The 18,734-nt window shown below is 45.9% G+C and overlaps 1 long non-coding RNA gene across 1 annotated transcript; it reads left to right on the forward strand.

The window, feature by feature from the left end:
* Window positions 1-383: 383 nt before the first annotated feature.
* LOC118927066 (uncharacterized) lies at window positions 384-7,082 on the forward strand. Its single transcript, XR_005030703.2, has 3 exons — window positions 384-679; window positions 1,960-2,065; window positions 5,616-7,082. It is a non-coding gene; the product is annotated as an uncharacterized LOC118927066 (long non-coding RNA).
* The last annotated feature ends 11,652 nt before the right edge of the window (window positions 7,083-18,734 follow it).

The raw sequence follows: 18,734 nt of genomic DNA on the forward strand, positions 1-18,734 counted from the left end.
CTAGGAGTGCCTTTTCAGCATTACTCTTGCCCTGTTATGCCTTGAGTCCCCTGGCTGGTCCTTTCAGGTCTTCGATATCTCATCATGTTTCCTCCCTTATCTGTGGGTCAGAGGCAGGGAGGGACCGACATGTCCAGTTCAGTGACATTAAGTACCTTCACACTGTTGCACAGCCATCACTACCATACATCTCCAGAACTTTTTCATCTTCCCAAACTGAAACTCTGTGCCCATTAAACAATGTATACTTTTTCCTCCCCTTCAAAAAAAAAAAAAAATAGAGGGGAGGTTCTAGTTACTTTTAATTCATTAAATTTCTGGGCCACACAGTAGCCCATTTTCCTACCGCCTGCAGGAACACGTTCCCAGTTACTTACAAAACTTCCAAGCACTTGGCATTGATCAGCAATCTTAGCAGTTCTGTGAGAACAGAGGTTACAGCTGTCACAGGAAGTCGAAACCAAGGCTGCCGGAATCACACCCCTTCCGAGGTAGGTGAAAGTGTACACTGAGCAGAATTCAGGCCCGGGAGGTGGGGGTGGCAGAGCTGGCAGGTGGAGAAGGGCGGGATGCTGTACAAGAGAAAATACCCACAGGGAAGAAGAGTGGATGTATCCCTGGAACTCAGGGTTGATTTAGAGACCTGCAGGGGCTTATCGCTAAACCGCTGCATCAGTTAGTAAGTATCAGCCCTGCGGGGCTTTCGGGGACCCACCCGACCGGATTACCGCGGCAGCCTCCTAGCTGCGCTTCGGCCCGCCCTCTCCCTCAGATCCATTCTGAGGATCACCGGCCAAGTCAACTCACTGGCGTGTGCCGCGCCATCCAAGCGAGTGGCCTGGGGTCATTACTGTCCTTGGGCTGCGGTAACAAAGGGCCACGCACTGGGTGGCTTGTACAACAGAAATGTATTGGTGCCTTCTGCGGCCTGGAGGGAGAGTCTGCCGGGCTTCTCTTCCCACTTCTGGCAGCCTCAGCTGCTTCTGGCTTGGGGATGGCTTTCTTTCCTCAACTTCAAATTGTCTCCCTTCTATGTGTCTGTCTCTGGGTCCAAATATCCCCTCTGGTACGGGCACCAGTTATACTGGATTAAGGCCCACCCTGATGACCTCATTTTAACTTAATCGTCTGCAAAGACCCAATTTACAAAAAAGGTCACATTTTTGGGTACAGAGGCTTGAACTTCAACATCTTTTGGGGCAACATGAATAATTCATTCTAACAGGGGGCTTCCCCTTCACTCTGGCTGATGGCCATCCTGGAACATTGTGTGACTAGAAAAGCTGGAATTTAGGACTTCTTGTGAAATCTCCTGATGTTTAACTATCGGCAAATAATTAAGCATAAGGGAACTTTTTCTAATATGATTGTCAAAAGTAAGTCAACCTCTGCTCCACTATCATCACAATGTTCTCTCTAAAAATTTGGTTCCGTCCTTCCACTTTACCAATTCCTGTGGGATTAAAGGCTAAATTCCTTGGCATGACACACAAGGCGCTCCACAATCCAACCCTTTGCCGTCTCTCCAGGATCCTTTCCCACTGTTCTGCCACACCTTCACCCACTGTACAATCATATCAAAAGGTTTGCCCTTTTCCAAACGTGCTGTGCGGTCCTACACCTCTGTGATCTGGCAGATTCCCTCTCCCATAACGCCCTTTCCCCTCCAGCTCATAGGGAAACTCCAGGCCATCTTTCAAGCGCCCTGTCCTTGCCATCCCCTCTGTGAAGTCTTCCCATCCACTCCTGCATAGAGTTAATCTCTTCCTTCTCTGCACCCTATGTTTCTCTAGTCTAGCACTTGACAGTTTATTTGACATTATTTGATTACATGTCTGTCTTCTGTATGAACCGTGAGTTCTCTAAGGGTGGGAACTGTTGATTTGAAACACTTAGCACCGACCCCAGCACAGAGCAGGTATTCCATAAACGTTGATTAAATGAATACTCTTTGCACAGCACCCAGCTAGGTATCATGAGGGACCCAAAGAAGCTTCATTTGGAGTCCCTGTCCTTAACAACCTTATAGTCCATCTGGCTTCACAAGATACACACCAAAGAAAAGGTAACTATACTGGTAGTGTGACAACAGGCAAGACAGGCCCTGGGGCCTATGGTGATCAACGCATTCTCATAGGACAGACACGATCCTGCTTTGGTGGCCTGATGGACTCTGCTTTTGTATGAAGAAAGGTCAAGATCATTTGGCAAATCCTTCCTGGAACAGAGGATTGCTGCGCTGTGTGCTGGTGGAGATAAGGTTGACTCCTTACAAGAGGAGAAATGGTGGCTCATTACAAGAGGAGAAAGTGTGGCAAGGACAGGAGAGCAGGAGAAGACACAGGGAAACAAAGATGGAGAAAGAGGAGGGGTAGAACATGGAAAGGAGGATCTGGGGACCCGTTCCTGTCTCAAATCCCCTCCGCCAGCAGGTGTTCCCACTGTACCGGCTCTTTCCTTTCACCATGTATACACACTGCAATTCATTCCACCTTAACCGCCCCCCACTCCTTCCAGAGCCCCCCACTCCTCTGCCCTCCATAACAGTGCTCTCTGGGAAGGCCGTCTTTGTTGCTGTCTCCAACTCCTCGCCGCCTTTTCTCTTTAAACCCTCCTCCACCACTTTACTGACAGGCTGCTCTTGCCGGGATCACTAATGACATCTGCGTTACTGCTCTCATCATCCTTGCCGTGGCTGACCTTGAAGCCTATTCACCTGGCTTCCATGGCCCTATACTACTCTTCTGGTTTTCCTCCTACATCACTGCCTGTACCCTTTTAGTCTCCTTTGCTAGTTCCTCTTCATTTCTGACACTGCTGAGTATAGCTGAACTCGGTACTTGGACCTCTTCTCTGTACCCAGTTATGCCCCTGACAGGTTCAGCCAGTCCTACGGTTTATTACCACTTGTGCTGCTGACTTCCGATTTTATATATCAAGCCTGGGCTTATGCCCTGGACTCCAGACTTATTTATCCAACACCTGTTTTGCATCCTCTCTTGGTTTTCTCACAGGCATTTCAAACTAAATGTGTTTAAAACTGAACTCCTGGTCTTCCCCTGCCTTCCAACTTGTTCCTCCTATTGTCCTGTATATTTCATTTATCACAAGTAAGCAAATCACATAATGATCTATTTTCTGTGTCTCCCCACCCCCTCTCCTGGTGTGAATGTATGATCTATGAGAATAGGGGCTGTGTCCATTTTCTTCTTTACTATAGAACAGTGCTAACACATAGTAGGCTCTCAATACGTATTTGGTTCATGAACAGACTGGACACATTAGAGGCTCAGAGCATAATGGTTTGGAGTGTGGGCTCTGGAGCTGGAGTCTCTGAGTTTAAATCTTGGATCTGCCTCTTACCTGGAGCAAGCGGAACCCCCAGAGTTTCAGAGTCTCTAGAATGAATACCAGGAAACAGCCCAGAAAAGAGCATGCTGTTGGTCCTGGCTGTCTATTCACTTAACAGCTCCTGAGGTGTCAGGCGCTGTAGGAGGCCCTGGGAGTACAGGAATGAGGAAGGCCAGTCCCTGGTCCCAAGAGCTCCCGTGAACAGGCAACCAGCTCAGATTATCGAGGGAGAACAGGTAGCCGCCGCTAACTTGGGGGACCGGGAGCAGGTAAGGCCTCCTGGGGAAGGGCCAGAGGAGCTGATGGGACCTGAAGGAAGTTTGCAGGCTGAGAGAAAGGGGAAGAAGGTGTCAGGAAGAGGGGAAAAGGGCAACTAAATGATCAGAAGAGAGAGCGAGCCTAGCACAGTAGTGAAGGGCAAGTGCTCTGCCCTGGCTGGAGCCCTCAGGTTTCAGTTGGTAAGACTGGGGTCAAGACTGGGGAGTGGGCTGGGCGAGAGCATAGTAGCACCCTTCAGGGTGGGACTAAGACTTCAGGCATGCCCAGGACCTAGAATCACAAGGCTGCTGGCTCTGTGAGCTAAGGGCTTTGACAGATCGCACAGTCACTCTCGAACCCCTTCACCACATTTAAAACAATTAAACTCCAGGAAGTACAAAGAAAAAAACAATGACATTCTTTATCAAATTAACCATTGTTTACATTTTGACATATTTGTTTCTCAAATTTCTCAAGTAATGTATGAAAACACTGTCTTTTTTAAAAAAAAAATTAGAATATTAGAAAGCTGAAGTTCCCTTTTACTTCCACTAGCTATTCCAATTCCCTGCCCCTCTCCCCAGAGGAAGCGACTCTTGTGAGTTAGGAGCATATTGTTTTAGTCTTCTTAAAAAAAAATTGCTTTTACATATGTTTGAATATACCATAGAAAATCCACAGTTCTGTTTGATATGTTGCAAAAATTGTATTACGTTGTATGTATTATTCTGCAACTTTGTTTTTATTTATTATACTATGGGTTCTATCCACATCCTTGCATAAATAAACCTAATTCATTCTTTGTGTGATATAGTGACCCATTATGAATATAGACCCTATTTTATTTGCTTTCCCTGTTGATGGCCATCGGGCTGTTTTCAGCGGTTTGCCATTAGATATGTCCTGCAATGGACAATCTCATAGAGTGCATGTGTATTTCCGCAGGGCAGAAACTGAGGATAGAATTCTTAGAGCGCAGGGTATGAATATTTTCAGCTTTACCAGATAAGGGCAAATTGAAAGAATCTACTTCTTGCAACCTCACCAATACCTGACCTGGTCTGATTTTAGTCTTCCCCTGCATTTTTACGGGTGAGGAGTCAGGCCTGGGCTGTACCGCTTTCTCGGGGTCATAGAGCAGGTTAGGTTAGCAGGCTACGACCAGACTCCACGTCAACTGATTCCCTGTGGCACAATCTTTGTCCCCATCAGTTCTCCCTGGAAGATCCAGGAGCGACTGAGGTGTAGGGGGCGGGCGGGGAGGGAGTGGCTAAAATTAACCAACATGGTGATTATACTGTGAGTGGAAATGACTGCACATCCTCCCAGAAAATGGCTCCGCTTCGCTCCACAGAGTGCTCTCCCACCCTAGGCGGTTTCTACCTGCAGCTCCGTAGCCCCACACCAGGGCTGTGATTGGCCCTTCCCACACAAGGGTGGGGACAGAAATGGCGTCTCCAGCCGCTGAACGTCCAGCGCAGCAGGCCCGTTCTGGGAGAAGAGGGAGGCCCAGCCTCGCTGGGTTTGCGGGAGGGACTTGTGGAGGTGCGGAGCCCAGGTGGTCACTCGGAAACTCGCCAGGCCCGACTGCAGCACCCGGCCCCGGCCCCGGTGACCCCTCTCTGCCTCCTGCAGCACCTCCGTGGCTGCAAGGGAGCACGAGCTGCAGAGAAGAGCACTAATGAGGTCTCACAGGGACCTCCCAGCCGCCGCAGCTCCGAAACGGGACCGCGGGCGGCCCCGGCAGCCGCCGCCCGCTGTTAGCTTTGCGTCGGGAATGCAAGGCTGGGTCAGCACCCCCCACTCCCCAGGCTCCGTCCAGGCTGTGGGAGCCCCGGGGCAGGGACCTCCGTGGAGGGTGAAGACCAAAGGCCGCTGGGGCTCCTCCGAGGTGCATAAAGTGAATCAGGGTGAGGTCCCAGACCTCAGCCTCTCCTAAGAACCAGTCCTAGTACGGGTGTTTCTCCCCAGGTGCAGGTAGCCAGATTTCTTTTTTCCTCTTCAAGGCAGAAAAGACGAGAGGGCGAATTTGAGGGAAAGATCAAAGCTGGCACCACCCAGCTGACTTTTCAGACCTGGAAGGATCTCTTCTACTCAGCTGGGATTACTTGGATGGACGTCATTTTTGCCCAAGCATTTCTTCTTTGCTACCACCTTTTGATCCCTTGCTATGTGCCAAGCACTGTACTAACTGTATTATCTCATTCCCTCCCCTTGGCAACTCTGAGACATTACAGTCTCAGAGAGGATAAGCAATTTCCCAAGATCGCACATTATATATGGCAGAAGGGGGATAGGAAATTCTCCCAGGTCCCGTGTTTTTAGATTCTTCTTAAATAAAAAAGTTTTAAAAATTAACTATTTGCTCACTGTTGTTAATCTTGCACAGATCCTTTTGAAGAAAATGGTAATTGAGAACAAACACGCCCAACATCACCATGCTTTTTTTTACTCAGTGGGAAGGAGTGAACAGGGCCCTGGTGTATTGCTGGTGAGAGTGTAAATAAGGTGACACTTTTCTGGAAAGCAGTCTGGCCATTTGAATCAAGAGCTTTAAAAATTGTCTCTACCCTTTAATGAGGAAATGGGCACCCTCTAGGGAGATAGCGATAGCTAGCAACATAAAATGTAAAAGCTGTCTATGTGAAAGACCCATTCCCTGTGACCCAGCAGTTCCACTTAAAGAAAACTGTTGTACAATGGATGTAATAGCACATAGTCAAAAAGGTGTATTTGTAAGGGCGTTCATTACTGCATTGCTCCTATAGCAAAAGATGGGGAAGAGCTTAAAAAGTATCAATAGAATTGATGAGTTTAATTATATGCAATGTTTTAGAAAACGAGGCAGTTCCTGTTTTATATATAGAACAATCATCAAGAAATATTAAGAGAGAAAACTGCAAAAGTATGTATCTGTTGTGCTACTATTTCTGTATGTATAAGAAATATATGTGTGTGTGTGTTTTTCTATGAAAGATATACAAGAAACCAGGTAATAATAATGTTGCCTTTGAGAAGGAAAACCACAGCTGAGGGACCACGTCGGAGAAAGACATTTGTTTCATTGTGTAACCTTCAGTACCTCATATGTACACATTAGCACCATGTGTACATATAAGCAATTCAAAATTCAACTTTAAAAAATAAATTCACTAAAATCCTACCTCTAGATCCAGTAATTCTCCTTTCAAGAATCTAGCTGAAGGAACTGTTGGATTTCATACAAGGATTTATACAAAAGCATATTCACTGAGGTGTTATCATAGTGAAAAAAAATGAAGGCAACTCAAAAGTCCAACAACAGAGGAATAGCTAAGAAAATTATGGTATGTACACATACCACTGATCACAAAATCATAAAAAGAATGTTACAAAAATATTTTGGTGAAACAGGAAAATGCTTATAACTGTAAGTAGAAACAAAACACAAAGAAATAGAATATTATCTATGCAGTATGATCTGATCACCCTAACAGCAGAGATAGAAGAAAAAAATAATGGAAGGAAACATGCCAAAAAGTAAAGTTGTGGTTGCCTGGTGGAAGGATTGTGAGTGGTTTTTGTTTTTGTTTCCTATATATATGCATCTTTCTATACCTTTCCACATTTTTTTTTTGCAATGCATATCTTTATCTTGGGTAATTAAAAAAGTAAAACTTAAAAGTAAATCCCCATGGTATTTAGAAAAATGAAAGATATACAAACAAATGTGTTACCCCAGGAATTCTACTTCTAGAAATAAACCTTGCAGAAATCAATGCACAAGTGCTCAAAGCATTATATTAATAACAAAAGATTGTAAGACAACTTAAGTAAATGCAGAACATCCATAACATAGAATAGTAGGCAGCAGTTCCAGAGAATAGGGTAGGTGTACCAACAGGGACAAATCTACAGGGTAACATTGTTGGGGTGGGGAAAGCAACTTGCAGAACAATGTGGATGTTATGATTGCATTTATGCTGAAGAAAGAAAAGCTGAAATTCTGTATTTGCATTTGTACATACATGCATTTAGGACATTAAATTGCTAGACATAGCTGTCTCTGGTGAAGAGTAGATGAAAAGGAGACTTGTTTTGGACTCTTCATTTATCTGTGGTATTTTGTCTTTTATATGTGTTTTATATGTGTTCTTGCATCACTTGTACAATTAAAAAGTAATACGGGGGAAAGTGCAAGCATAAAGATCTGAGAAGATACAAAACAAAATTATCAATACTTTCCAGCAGGGATGAGGGATGGAGGCTTGAGTTGATGGGCCGTTTTCTCAACTTACTTTGGCATTGACTTTTTTCTTCGTTATGCCCACACATGAACTACTACCTTCATAATTAAAACAGCAGCATCAAGAGCCCCAGCTGTTCAGGCTCTGCATTTCTCCATCTGTTGGCTGTCCCCCCAAGGGCTCTGTTCTTGTAGGTAACCACCCTGCTCACGTGCAGCGCCCGGGAGCGCAAAGCCCCAGACAACATTCTTCTTACCAAAGTGGAGGAGACTGAGCTGCTGAGACACAACCTCCTGGCACCTCCACTGCAGTCAGGCGACCTGGATCCCAGGCTCCTTCCCTCCCACCTTCAATTTCCAGAGAAAACCTATAGGAAGGGAGAGCCAGGAACTGTTTCCCCCAGGCTAGGGAGGACAGGGCTGGAAGCCACAAATTATATCAGTGTGGCATCAAATGAGGGAATAATAAACTGCATCATTCGCTGAGTTCCCTCTGGGTGCAGCTTCAAGCTGCTTTCCCCAACAATGGTTACATCCTCACACAGCCTCTGCCAGGTTCTCCAGAGACAGAGGCAGAGTACAGAGCCAGATTGGCCTTCAGTGGCCAGCACTCTGGATTGACCTCTAATGACTTATCCCCTGCAGGGAGGGGGCTGGGGAACCCTCCCAGGGCGCAGGAGCTCAGCGCAGAAGATCTGCTTGCTCCAAAAGCTGAGCAGGAGGTAACTGTGGTGCAGCGGGAGGGCACTGGCCAGGAAGCAGGAGACCACGGTTTCAGGAGCCAGCACTGCCATGTCTCCTTTTGTGGCGCTGGCAACTCACCAGCTCCTGTGCATCTGGGCACTGGGGGACAGACAGGAGCCTCTATTTGGGGGAGAAAGGGTGGTGTCAAGACTTCCTGCACCATGGCTCTCTCAGAATCCGAGATGTTGGTGAAGCTTCTGGTCCCTCTTCCAGCACAGCTGCTGCCTGTCTGTCTCCATGGCAACCGGGAGGAAATACTAATTTACTGGGGTCCAGGCTCCAGAGCTTACCTTGGAGCTGGGTGTTAACTGGTCTTTCTGGAATCCAGTCCTTTGCCACTCCCAGGAGCCACTGACAGCATCCCTTAGCCATTGCATGGGATTCTGGGCCAGCCAGAAAAGAAACATGCCTCTTGCCCTTTATAAATCGCATGCACTGGGAGGGAGGAAAGACACACCTCCCTGCCTGGTGTGGCCTCGAAATCCCTGGTGATTTGTGTTTCAAAGACCCATGTCCTGCTCAGTACTTGCTCTAAGCTGCTTGTAGAGAGTTTCAAGAACAAATGGCTTAGGGAGCAGGACACATGCAATGAGGCCCCAATCTCAGCCCCTTTCCATTCCCTTCAGGCTCCTCACTGGTCTCTCCTGGCCTGTGGCTGGGTCCAGAGGTCCTGCTGTGGGCCTGCTTGGTTCTACAAGACTGGAACATAAAAGGTCTTGATGCTCATCTTTCTCAGAAGGTCATGGAGCATCAGGCAGGCACTCAGAGCTTTATAGATCTCTCCCCTGAACATAGTAAAATTTGCCTAACTGTATTGGCTTCCCCCAGGACCATTTTTAATCAGACAGCTATCTTTTTTCTATTTGTGCTGAAGGCTTCCTAGAAGACAAAGATTATATGGCTGCCTCTTCCCAGGATATGGCACACTGTCTCATAATAGTAGGTTCACGAATACCTCAGTAGCACAGAAACACCTTCATATACTGACCAAAATAATCTGACTGAAGTCAGGAGACCTGGTGCTAGGCCTAGCCCTGCAGCTAACTGACTGTGCAACTTTAAGCAAGTCTATTGCCTTTGTTGGGCTTCACTCTCACCATTTGTGAAATAAGTTGGACTGTGATATCTAAGGTTTCTGCCTCAGCTCCACCTCTCTCTGTCTAAGGGAAACAGCCACAAAGCTCTCCATAGGGGAAACTTGATCAAGATAAGGGTAAATTAAAGGAAAAAAAAAAATGAAATGGCAACTTTGGACCCTAAGGTCCCAGCTGAAAAGGGCTCCAAGAATAGACAACACAGTCTATGTGGATTAAATACCATCTAAGAGGTGAATTCTAGAAAGCTGTTACCTGCCCCTCTCACAGCCCTTTCTGATGAAAAGTTATCTCGTGTAAGGGGGTAGTGGATTGTGATTAAAATCAGTCCTGCTTGGACCTGGGATGGGATGGCCTGCTGTATGGGGGGCACAATGGAAACCAGCTCCCAGCATGGACGCCCAGCTGCAAACCGCCTGATGGGCGTGTTAAGCCAGCCAGCAGCAGACCAACCCAACTGGACCCTCTTTCTCTCAGGATCCACCAACAACTGACACTAGGTGCTCCTGGAGAGGGTGTGACTCCGGGACTCAGGTGTAACCTGAGTGGCACTGTGCTGACTCAGAAGTTTAGGGTCCGCTAGCAGCTGAGTGTTTCCTAAAAATCTGTCCTTCCACCGGGAACCTCGTAACTAAGTTCCATCATTGAATTTCATTTATATGGGTTTCGTCCTGCAACCCAGAGAGGCAGTGCAATACACACAGACACACAACCTAAACATGCCCTGGAGAGAAGTTCAGGGTGACCACTAGGCTCCATTCCGCCAACAAGAAACAGCCACCACATTCCCCTCAAATACCCCAGCTGGTTTAGCCCCAGGCAGGCTGACCTACTCACACACTCCCCCACGCACTGTGTCCGGTTTCCTCTGCCTTCCTGATCTACTGCCCCCCCATCACCATACCATCCTCCCTTTGTGGGGCTTTCTCTGGCTCCAGTTGTTTGCTGCTCACTGCAATCCTTTAAAATTCCACAGCACTCTGGACACCTCGTTGAAAGGTCTCCCCCATTGTGGACATCTCTGCACAAGTCCTCATGTCTATGTGCCATAATTGTTGAGATCTCCCTCCTTCCTTTGGATTCCCCAAAGCCTGGGGAATCCCCAGTACTTAATACAGTGTCTGGTACAGGGAAAATAGTCCAAAAACATTTTTCTAGCACTGAGCAAATGAATGAAAGAAAGAATCTGAGGGCCACCAGCCCTCGTGTTTGTATGAAGATGCTCAGAATCAGGCCTCGCATTTGTTACGGTGCTTTACAGTGCACTTGTGACATCGCTTGTTACTTTGACTCTCGTCATACCCAAGTAGGCAGGGAAAGGAATATGACTCTCTGTAGTAAACAAGGACTCCAAGATGCTGAGAGGGACAGTGACCTGCTCAAGGGCACAGGAGAGATAGCACAGAATCAAGGAGAGCTCTGAATTCCTGACTCTGAAGCTGGGGCTCATTCCACACCCACCATTGGCTTCCTGATGTCCCTGCAACCTCCCATATGAAAGGACATATCAGGAAAAGGAAGGGAGCTTTGAGGCCAAGGATCCTTCAGCCCCTTTAGGGGAACCTCTCCTTCTTAGCAAAAGCCCACATCCAGGGCCCCAGGGAAGGAGATGTCCAGAACTGTGGAAGCACTGGGCTCAGAGCAGAGCTGGGCTCCAGTCCTAGGATTTCCACTTTCTAGCTCTTTCATCTTGGATGTGTCATTTGCTTTCTCTGAGTCTCAGTTTCTGAAGAAGTAACAGGTACCTGCTTCACAGATCTCTTGTAGAATCTGTGGGCGTGTCCAGGGCTGAAAAGAATTCATGCCCTATTGAAGTATTGTATGCATGTGGCGGGGAAGGCAAAATGACATGGGAGACACAAAGTAGAGTGGACAAGGCCTCCAGTCCGAACCTGTGCGAGGGCACGCCCTCAGATGGAGCTCTGTGCATGTGTACAGTACACTGGCACAGCGACAGGACAAATTACCCTCTGTCATATCATGCCCTCCTCTTCTGCTACTGCTTTATAGCCAATTTAGGAAAGGACAGGGTTAAGGGTCTCACCTGAACCTAAACTTGCAAGAAAGCAGTTCCCTAAATTCCTTGGTTGCACAAAAATGGTCTGTGTACTGGTAGATAATAGCTTCATCAGGTTCTGGCCAGCAGCCTCTGCCCAAATTACCCTTTGGCCATTTCATTACTTATTTTCTCCTCCAGGAGGTGAGTCCGGTCCTAGAATACACCAGTGCTGGCCTTTATCAGGGCAGGGGTGGGTATGCACAGGGCCTTGGGGATAATTACTTTTATTAAAGTCCCAGAAAAGCCACACACACCTCTTTAGTTACTCATCACCAAACATTATAAGGCTTTGCTGAGGATAAGAGGAAATTGCTGGCATAATTGCAAAACTATGACATTTTGCACCCTCTGTCTGGAAGTAGCCAATTGCTATCTACTAATACCATTATCTTTTCTGTTCATTATTAAGATCACAGGTTCAGTCTCTGTTGTCACACAATTAACTTTACCTAGAGACAGGGAGATACATTCCGAAGCTGTAGACAGCACCACTCGCAATGCAGTGCATGGTAAATGTTTATTGGCCTGTCCGCAACACAACAATCACATCAAAGATGAGGAATCTGCCTCATTCGTATAAGCATTTCCAGAGATGGGCACGAGGCCTAGCACACTGCAGGCACTTAATAACTATAGCTACTTTTATTGCACACTGCTACCCAGTTTTTAGTGTTAATATCTCGCATGATCCTTACAACAACTCTACAAGGTGGAAAGATTATTATTCCCATGTTACAGATGAGGAAACTGAGGCTCCGAAAGGCAAAGTAACTTGTCCAGGGTAACACAGCTGGTAAACTGCAGAATCAGGATTGGGTGGAGGCTGACTAGCCGCAGAGCCTGTTTCCTGGCCATTCAGGCTTGCTGCCATCTACTCCCACGGCTGGAGAACCCTTCGCTTCGTGGTGCCACTTCTCCAGCTGAGAGGCAGAGGCTGGCTCTAGTTTTCTATCCTGTATTTCTGGCTCCCTCTGGGGCCCTGACCCTTTGGTTGCCCACTTACCCTCAGTTTTCCCAACAGCAGAATGGGGTGCTTACTCTTTTTCCTAGTGCCTGTTCTTATACCTGATGTCTGCAATATGGGGGCAAGGATTTCTCATCACAAGTGCACAAGGGCTCACTGCAAAGGAAAAAATCATAATGATTAAAATAACAAGGCAGTGGCGGGACACTTCCAGCTCCAGTCTGTCCTCAGGGGAGCCTCACATCCTAATCTGGACCAAGCCACTGACTCCCTCCCCAGTGGGGCTGATTTGATTGTGTGTAACATGATGATGATAATTCTGACCCTTCTCCTGGGAAGGACGAGAGGAGATACAGGGGAGGAGTTAAGGCTTGGATGGAGAAGATTAGAGATGAAAAAGCACGAGTTTCAGGCTGAATTTAGAGTATGACATCATTTCTTTTAGGAGTCAAGCATTTTTAAATTCACGTTTAAACTGCTTTTTGGAGTTCTTGACTTCCTCCTTTTACTAATTTTCTACCTTCTATAACAAGAGCCAAAAAAGGGGGGAACTTAAGTGGAGAGGGTGCTTAGATACAAGCCTGTGCAGAGAAACTGGAGACTCAAAAGCTCACAAGCTCCCCTACCCCCACCAAGGAGTGCAGGATGGTGCAAACAGGAGGAGGAAGTGATGGCAGCTTGGAAAGTGGAGGATTTTCAGTGGGAGAAAACAGGTCATGGGGAGGGAAGCTTACTCTGAGCTAAGGAGGGGTCCCTCAACACTGTGGATTCCTTCAGGCCCACGTATGGTCTGTTACAGCAGACACTGGCGTCTGAGGACTTGTGGGCTCAGCAGAGACAAAAATGGTATTTAGCAGAAGAGAGAAAAATGTATTCAACTCCCAGCCTCGTTATGATCTGGATGCAGCCATAGGCAGAATAGCAATGAGCTCCTTATTTTAAGCAAGTGGTAAAGAGATGAAAATAGATCAAGTGTGTTGAATCAATCCAGGTTTTTGCAATTAGTGAACAGGATTGAAGACCACACCCTTATCAGACAAAGAGAAGACAGAAATATGAGGATTCTCTCTTAAAAACAAAAAGCCTTTCTTTTCAGTGAGGAGTGTTCCTGTTGCTGACGAGTGGCTCTTGCCTAACCCATCACAGAGAAGGTTCAGACCTCGTCTTGGTGCTGGACTCAGGGAGGGGAGGAGACTCCAGCCCCTCCCCTTGGGCCTCTAGATCCAAGAAGACCCTCCCAAAATAAAGGAAGCCTGCACTGAATGGACCTTCAAGATCAACTAGCAAAAGCTATGACAGTGGTTTCCATTTGTATACTTGGTGCTGACACTTTATATATATTATTTTGTTCCAACCTCATAACATCCTCATACAGTAGGTACTTTTATTTACATGTTACAAACGGCCAAACTAAAGCTCAGGTTAAGGGTCTAGCCCAAAGCCACACAATTAAAGATATGCAACCGGACTTGAACTTAGGCCTGTCTGACTCCCAAACTCACATTTTCCCCACGACACCATGGAGGCCTTGGCTCAATTTGTTTCTTCTCAGAGGGGCCTTCCCTGACCACAGGCTGTGCCTCAGCACTGGCGCTCTCTATGCCCCACCTCCACTTGCTCAGCACTTTTTAATCTCTAATCTGACCTATTACAGTTTTACTTGTTTGTCTATTGTCTGTTCTCTTCCCCTAAAACCTAGGCTCCATGAAGGCAGATTTTACACATATCCCTACTGCCTAGAACAGTGTCCGGAAAATTAATCAACTTTCAGTGAATAAGCACATGCTGAATAATCTCTTGCCTCGCTTTCGATTGGAAAGCTGACAGGAAGATATACTACTTTTGATAAAAAGCAACTCAGTGATCCTTTAGAAAACCTAAAGCTTCTAGACTCTGATGGAGTAAAAGGGAGAGTAACAGACAGAGGGCCTACTTTTTGAAAGAAAGTGCATATACAGGAGGAGATGTCAAAGTGGGTGCGATGCAGATGTGAGGTGCTAGTTCACAAATTAATCCGAGTGCACACAGGGATCTGTGGGTAGGAAAGTCAAAGGTAGAGAAGCTGAAACAGACAGGGCTGCACCGTCTCTAGGAAGAATCAACAAAGCCACTCCACAGCTTCACTGGGCGTGGATCATGTATGTGCTTGTTGCCAATAACGTTTTTCTTTAGTAAGATTAGAGTGGGGGAAATAAGACTTCCTCATAGCACAGACATTGGCTGTATTAGAAAAGAAATTTACAAAGTCACTTTAAAGCTGTAGTACTTTAACTTGCCCAGACTGATAACTCGGGGCAAGTTTCTTGACTGTGCAGAGTGGCTTGAATGCGATGATGCATGTAAAACCCCTCAGCACAAAGCCTGGAACACGGGGGCCATGTGATGTTCACTATCAAATTAATTATCCTTTTCTGAAAATCTGATAAACACAGCAAACACTCTCTCCAGAAAAATGCACATGTGACTCTACCCCCAAATTTTGCATACAATTTCAGGAGGAATAGGAGCCTTCCAGAGGTCCTCTGAGCCAGGGGTTAAGAACAAGTGCCTTAATGAGACAGATGGGCTCCAGGACCAATAAGATTTGGCTTTAACCTGCTAGAACATCTTCATACGCCTAAAGAAACAATTTGTTGATTAGAGCAGGGGTTAGGAAGCCTTGGGAGCACAGGAATGGAGTTACAGGCTGTCCCCATTCAAGCACTGCTTGGGGAAGGGCGCCCTGGCCCAAGAACCCATTTGTCTATCTCAGTGGCTTTGGTGTAGTCCTGCTGTGAAGTACAGGCCTCAGCCTTTGGATGTCCCCTCATCCCCTTGCTCTGACTACAACCTTACTACCAATCCACCTTCTGATTATAACATAGCTCTGGCCAGTACAGGGCCTGCAGAGGGAGAAAGCTCTGGCCAAAGGGTGGGATGGAGTGTCTGGTCCTCTCCTCTTACATTTTTCACTATAAATTAGTGAAACTGGCATTCTGGGCTGTAGTCTGTGAGTATGGCTAACCCTTCGTCCTCTGCTGACATGCATATCAGTTTTCTATGCCTACAAGCCTTCTTGGGCGATAGCCAGTAAAATACAGTGTGCTGAGATCAGGAGCTCTTATTTCTTATTTAATTTTCTTATGAGTAATTTTTCTCATGGGAATCTATCCAAAGCACATAATTAGAAATTGAGATGTACACATGTATATAGAGAAGATGGCCATTATAGTGGATTTAAAAAAAACTTTTCAGTTAGGTTAACATGGAGTTGTAAGAAATAGTATGAGAGATTCCATATACCCTTCACTCAGTTTTCCCCAGTGGTAAATGTCTCAGCCTGTTCAGTCTGCTATAATAACAATACTATAAACTGGGTGGTTTAAAACAGACATTTATTTTTCACAGCTTTGGAAGCTGGGAAGTCCAAGATCAAGGCAGGGACAGATTACATGTGTGGTGAGAGCCCCTTTCCTAGTTCATAGATGGCTATCTGCTTACTGTATCCTCACAGGGTGGAAGGGGTGAAGGGACACTCTGGTATCTCTTTTATAAGGGCACTAATCCCATTCATGAGGGCTCCACCCTCATGACCTAATCACCTTCTAAAGGCCCCACCTCCTAATGCCATCACACTGAGGATTAGGTTTCAACATAGGAATTTTGAGAGGTCACAAATATTCAGTCTATGGCAATAATACCTCATACAATCATAATCAAGGAATTGATGTTTATACAATCCACACACCTCATTCAGATTTCACTATTTTATGGGTACTCATTTGTGTGTATGTATAGTTAGTTCTAGGCAATTTACCACATGTAGACTTGTGGGACCACCACTGTAGTCAAGGCACAGAACAGTTCCATCACAAGGAATAATGCTAATTTTTACAGTAAAAGAGCAAAAATAACCTCAGTATCCAACATTACGAGATTGCTTATACAAATTATGGTACAGTTATAGAGTAAAATATTATTTGATCATTTAAAATGCTAAGTACATAGTATTATAAAATGTTTACAAAGATTTAGTATGGAAAAATGCTTAGAAGATAGCAAAGTTTTATGTATGATATATTTTTTTTAAAGTAAATATTCAGAAATACTTGAAGGAACTATGCCAGAAGCTTCTAACATGACCTACCTTTAGATGACAGGATAGAGTGTGTTTCTCTTCTGTTTTACATTTTTGTATTTTTCAAAAATTTCTACAGTAAGTATCAATTATGGACTGTGTCCTCCCCAAAATTCATATATTGAAGCCCTAAGTCCCGATGTATTTGGCAGTGGTGCCTTTGGGAGGTAATTAGGCTTAAATGGAGTCATGAGTGTGGGGCCCTCATGATGGGATTCGTGGCTTTACAGGAAGAGGAAAAGAGAGAAATCACTCTCTGTGTCATATGAGGACAGAGCAAGAAGGCAGCTGTCTGCAAGCCAAGGAGAGGCCCTCACCAGGAACCGGATCCGCTGGCCCTTCCACCTTGGACTTCCAGCATCCGTAACTGTGAGAGATAAATGTCTGTTGTTGAAGTCACCCAGCTTATGATATTTTGCTGTGGCAGCCCAAGCTGACTAAGACAGCATCTCTTACTCAGAGAACAGGGACGGTGGTGGTATGGGAAAACCAAGGGGGAGCAAACCAAAGAGAAATCAAAATGGAAAACAAATGAATATAGGCTGAGACCCTGAAGTGAGGAGGGACTGCTTCCTGTGGCCTCTTCCCAGCCACCCAAAGCCGTTTAAAGGAAGTCTTTCAGGCACTGCAGCTCCTGAGTTTTGAAGTGGGTGGAGCAGGAAGGTAAGGGCAACCTCTGGGCCTCAGATTTATTCATCAAAGACAGGGAGGCTGGAGAGGCTGAGAGGCTGGGCCCCGCTGGAAGCAGCCTGCTAGCTCACCCTTGCCCTTCCCCTACTCACCTTCCTGATTTGAACCCAGCAGGCAGAGGAAGTGGGTGTGAGGAGAGACACAAAGGACGGGTGGAGTATCTGCTCAGGCCAACTGCTCGGACAGCGCCCACGGGAGACAAACGAGGGCAGTGTCTGGGCCTGAAGTGCGCCCTGCCTGGGCCTGGACCCACTCTGCCAGGAGGCTGTGCCCTATCTGATAAGGGTATTGGCCTGTGAGTCAATCACCTGCATCTCAGTCCAACTGTGCCTCAAAGCAAGGTAGTTTGGTAAAGCTAATTTTATAAGGAGGGCATTTTGACATGGGAGACATTTTGATAGAACTGAATGAAAATATAAAATCACCATTAAAAACATTACCAAGTAGCTTATGAAAGACACAGCCAACCCTTCCTTCCTCTCTGATCCTCACTGTACCCCTGACTTTCATTCCAGCATTTTCCTTTACTCCATTCATGATTCCTACCATGTCTCTGACCCCCTTTCCACTGCAGGTCATTCCTGCAACCTAAAGATCAAATGTTTCTTGGTGAGCATAAGTTTAAATATCTAGATGTTAGAACCTAGCAAATCAGGAAACACCTTATGTTAACATACATTAAAAAGGTGGGTATTTTTGGCAAAAAATAATTTGGCATAAAAGAGAAGAATCAGAAGATATAGGATGGTGAGATAAAATTATTAAATTGATCTCTGCCTCAGTATCTCAATCATAAAATAAGGATACTAATGGTACCTACCTCATAAAACTTGGGAAATATGTGAAATAATATCTCTAAGGCACTTGGCATAATGCCTGGAACAAATAAATTCAGTATTAGTTCTTATCAAATAAGTTGTCTTACATCATTCAGCTTGTAAGTGGGTATCTAGGATTTGATAGTTTCTCTGATTCCAAAGCTCAAACTCTTAAGCATGTGCTCCACTGAATAACTGCCATTTATTAAGCACAGTGCTGCATACTCTACTTTAGTTATTTCATTTAGTCCTATGACGTCCCTGAGCTGGGTATTGACATTTTACCAAAGAGGAAATTGAGCATGATTTAACTGACTTGCCCAAGTTCACACGTTGGAATTCATACCCAGGTCTGCCGGGCTCCAGTGCCCCCTCTCCAACAGCACAATGGGAGTCAGGAGGCTTGGGTCCCAG

Source organism: Manis pentadactyla, chromosome 4 (genome assembly GCF_030020395.1).
Source record: "Manis pentadactyla isolate mManPen7 chromosome 4, mManPen7.hap1, whole genome shotgun sequence".
Classification (NCBI taxonomy): domain Eukaryota; kingdom Metazoa; phylum Chordata; class Mammalia; order Pholidota; family Manidae; genus Manis; species Manis pentadactyla.